Source organism: Cupressus sempervirens, chromosome 7, assembly GCF_028749045.1.
Source record: "Cupressus sempervirens isolate cs-2001-9-10 chromosome 7, ASM2874904v1, whole genome shotgun sequence".
Taxonomy (NCBI): Eukaryota; Viridiplantae; Streptophyta; class Pinopsida; order Cupressales; family Cupressaceae; genus Cupressus; species Cupressus sempervirens.
Window position 1 is genome coordinate 667,085,594 of NC_143124.1, and position 5,175 is coordinate 667,090,768.

A 5,175-nucleotide genomic window follows, 5' to 3' on the forward strand; every position below is an offset into this window, starting at 1 on the left:
TCAATTGGGAAACTTGTAGAACCAAGCAGATACAAGGGTGCTGGAGGGCTTCCTTCTTACTACAAAATAGGTCAAACATGTTGAACTTCAAATTGGAAAACCAAAAAGATTCTTTTTGGGTTGTTGGTTACCTTGGTCATGTTATATGGATGTGAGGTTTGGGGGAGCACCCTATCTAGCCACAAATAGAAGCAGGTAGAAAGTAAACAGAAGAACCTCATCACTACTAACCTTAAAGTCATGTCAACAATACCATACAAAATCCTCATGGTTGAAGTAGGGATGTTCCTAATGGAGGCCTTTGTGGTTATTTGTATGTTAAGCTACTTAAACAAGGTGGAAAATATGGACGCACAATGCAAGCCCAAGTCTGTGGTTGAAGAGGGGCTATCCAGAAGAAAGAAAATGTGGATGAAGCAAAATGAAAAATGGCTAAGTCAGTGGGAGATTAACATGCTAGAGTGTCCCAACACCAACGAAGAGATGAAAAGACTCACGCAGGAAAAAATTTAAAGTAGTCATGTGGACTAAACAAATCGGGAAGAAAAAGGCTCACTATGTGAAAGAGTTCAACCTTACGTGGTGTCATGAGATTAAAGATACCTTCGAGTAGACATGAAAGGTAGAAATAGGTTGCTAGTGGCACAATTACAAACAGGATCCCATCATTTACACTGTGAAACGGGTAGGTGGATGGTACCCAAGGAAGATTGGGAATAAAGGAAGTGCATCTACTGTAGTAAAGGGTGTGTTAAAATGGAATGACACTTTATCTTTGAATACCTACCAAGATATTCAAGAAGGGTTCAAGGAATTTTGAAGGAGAACCAATTACATCAGCTTTTTGAGGAGACAAAACTACAAAAAACAACTAGTTTATTGAAACAAAATCATAACAGGCAGTCCAACATTGAAAAAAATATGAAAAAAGTCGCATAGGCTGGTTGGTCTCGTGGACATTATTAAAATACCTTCATTCATTCAACAACTCATGTTTTTGTATTCTTTGTGATGGGCTTTTTAACTGGCTTTATATATCACTTGCACCAATGAGCAATGAGGTACAATGTTTACTCCCATAGATGATATGTTATATGGTGTTTGCAAAGTACACTAGTATGTTGTACAATTGGTTTTATATATCACTTGCACCAATGAGCAATGAGGTGCAATATTTACTCCCACAGATCATATGTTTTACAGTGTTTGCAAAGTACACTAGTATGTTGTACCTAAGTAAGATTGGGAATAAAGGAAGTCCATCTACTATAGTAAAGGGTGTGTTAAAATGGAACGACACTTTATCTTTGAATGCGTTGCCTACCAAGATATTCAGGAATAGTTCAAGGAATTTTGAAGGAGAACCAATTACATCAGCTTTTGGAGGAGACAAAACTAGACAAAATAACTAGTTTGTTGAAATAAAATCATACCAGGCAGTCTAACATTGAAAAAAACATGAAAAAGGTTGCATAGGCTGGTTGATCTCGTGGACATTATTAAAATGCCTTCATTCATTCAACAACTCATGTTTTTGTACTCTTTGTGATGGGTTTTTTTAATTGGCTTTATATATCACTTGCACCGATGAGCAATGAGGTGCAATGTTTACTCCCATAGATGATATGTTATATAGTGTTTGCAAAGTTGTATAATTTATGCTTTTTGGTTTATTTTTAGTATTTTTCAATAAGCTTATTAGGGAAGGTCCCCAAGTTGTTGCTTTGCTTATTTTTGCTAGCAGCACCTGCTCATTTTTTTGTGGAACAATTTGTGGAGTAGGTGGCCCTATGAATGGTAAAGTTTGATGCTAATTTTTAAGCAGCCTCTTAAATATTATTTTTAAATAAAATCTTGAATATATTTCTTATAAATATATTTGGAAACAAAATTATAACCAATTTTAAAAAAGATAGAAAAATATGAGGACACATGTAGATTTTTACAATAAGCAGTTGTTGTTTATTTCTAGCACCGCCCCCCCACCCCATTTTTCCCATAAATTATTTTCAATTCCTAAATAATAGTCGCTTCACTAAAGTAGGAGAAGGTACCAATTTATCCCTTTCCCAAGATTAAAAGTTTGCATGGGGACACTCAAACAACTTAAATTGTACTCAAGTAGCCACATGGCGACATGGGATAGTATTTGTCAATTAAGTCCATACTATTGTAATCAATTTTTCTTGATTTTTATTAGAACATGTTGTAGGGAGGTAACTTATGGAATCGTTAGGTTCCAATTTTTCAATTTGACTAAGTTGACTACCCAATCAAAGTAAAGTATTAAATATCACTAAAGAAAAACTTTATAGTTGATAATTGATTTATATTTTTTAAAATTAAAAAATAGATTTTTCTAATATTTTATTGGTTAAAGCAATTTGAAAAATCAAATTTTGCTACAAAAAAAATGTAACGTCGTAATAATAAAATAAGAATAATTCCAAAAGGGATACTTGATAATTTCAAAAGCTCCAACCCACTTATAGATCTAGCTCTACCTAAATAATTTGCAAATGTTTTAGGATCTATTATGATGGAGGCACCCATCATCGCCATTTTCATTTGTTGATTTAAAATATATTGGTAGTTGATGGATTCATTCCCATGACGTTGTAAGAGTGGCTATAATACCATTGTTATTCATAGTTGTTCTACAGTCAAATTGTCTCCACACATGTTTGCTCCAATGCTTAGACCATCACACCTACAAAGTCATTCGCTAATGTAGCAGGTCATAGTAAAATAACTAGAACTCTTAATCAAATGGGGAATCAATTTATAATTTGTTTCATTTTTTCTAGACTAAAATTGTAATTGCCCAAGGCATGATGAACCCCAAACTTGATTTGGTTCATGATTTTCTATGCAAAGAGCCACAACTGGTCTAAGTAGTTGTTGATATTCTAATGTAATTCATTATAAAAAAATAAAAAAAAGAGAAAAAGATTTTTCTTGTAACAACAAATGTTATGTGAATTTTATGGGCAAAAGGTCACCATGGGGCAAAGAAAACAACCCACAAAGTACTATGGGTGACACTTATCATCCCCTTGAACCTACTTGTTTACAAATGCAAACACAAAATCAAAGATTTAAACACTAAATTTTGAATCTTCAAGTGTGAAATCTTCCATATAAATGATGATTTAGTAAAGAAATACCTTAATATTGTTATATTTAATGCTATGCATGTCAACAATAAGGACATAGGAGTGAGGTTATTCTGTAAGGTTTATAGGGGTTGAGGCCATGACTTTAGTGTTACAAACATATGTGCAGGTTGGGGCATTCATATGCTTTTCCAATTCACCGGAAAACCCCAACAACTTGTAGAGTGTTCATCACATGATCCATTTCTTCTCAAAACCCTACAATAATCAATTTCTCTAATGATTCAAAACACAAATAAAGCTAATGAAACATCTTTACAGAAAAAGGGGACAAAACAAGATTCATTAGCTTTAGTCCAGATGTTAGGATCAAGTCTACATTACTTACCAATTTGTCGATCTAAGAGAAATATGTTGGAAACTACAATTGGAACAATTCATATGTTCTCATTGATGTCAAATCTTATTGGTGAGATAGTTTTCTATCTAATTTGAGTATCATATCTATTTGATTGATGAAGAGGATTTGAGAAGTTGGTCATAACTATTGAGCTGTCATTTTGCAAGATGCTTAATGGTAGGAATCCTTTCAAACTCCTCTCTTGAAAAGCTGATCTGAGATCAACTCCAAGGTTCTAAGCAATCTTGCGACCTATTGGAATCCACTCAATTGAAGATAAATGTATTTGTTCACAAAGAGGCATTTTTCTACTTTGAACCAATTTTGGATAAGATGATCAATCTACTTGTTGTTTCAAAATTAACCACAAAAGAAATACATTTTTGGTATTTTATGTTTTTAAATGAATGCAATCTAACAATGCAACTACATGAATTCCTAATTTAACCAAGGGTTAGCAAAGAAAATAATGAAGATAAGGTAATGCAAAATGAAATAAAATAACATGAAAGGAAAATTTCTAACGAACATAAACCATAGTAACAACAACTCTATGAGTTAAATAATTGAAACGATCAGGTAGGAAACCAATAAAAATAGGAGCAACGCTTCCTCAAATCCATTGATACAATCGTCAATGGAAACTTAGTAAAAATTGAAAGATGTTTCTTATCAAATCACAAGGCCATAGAAAGTGTGCTCATGCAAGACAAGAAGCTATCTAGGAACAATATGATGATCTCTTCTCCAACTCGATACGTTGGCAAATTCATCAACACGCGAAAAACACTAGAACTAAAAATATCACATGATCAAATCAACACAACAAAACTATTGGCTCCATTATTATCATGAATAAGAATCCACAAAAAGAACACACTTCAGCAAGAATAACTACACTCAAAATGAGACCACCAAAAGCATATATTATTGCATCAAAATAACAGCCTGTAATACATGTTACATTCCTCAATTTATAAGAAATCATCTCCTCAATTTGTGTTGATAGTGAGAGATCTCTTCATGCAAAAATATGCTTAAAACTAATAAAAAAAATATAATTATGTACGAATTGACTCTCTAAATAGTGCTAAATAGGACTCCACCCTTGTTTATATCAATTAATGGGTGCATGAGCTTTTACATTTCTTAAAACAAAGAAAGAAGCAGTAGATAAGAAGAAGGAAGTTGTAAGAGGGTCTGGGAGTCACTAAAAGCTCTAAAACTAGAAGCTTGGCCTTCTCTAAATGTTTCTAGGAGTTAAACTACCATCAAAATGCATTCTCGGTGCATGAAAAGCTCTAAATTTGGAACTGACTATTAACTATCAACGCACCTCTAACTTCTTCAAAATTTATGGTGCACGTTTGGAGTAGCGCACTTGCACACCTATGCACCAATGCACCTTGATGAAATTTGTGCAAGGTACTTAATTCACCAAAATATCAAAGTTCTCAGTTTTGAAAATGGTTTCTAGGTTTTCTTCAGATGAGGTTTGGGAGCACTCTAGTCTACTTATTTTTCCCTTTTTGATGATTTATACCCTCTTTATAGACAAACATTTTTATAGATTTGAACTCCTTCTGCTTCTTGTATCTGAAATCCCAAGGCACCTGTGTTGAATCTGATCATTAATAGTTGCATAAGATGAGGAACATG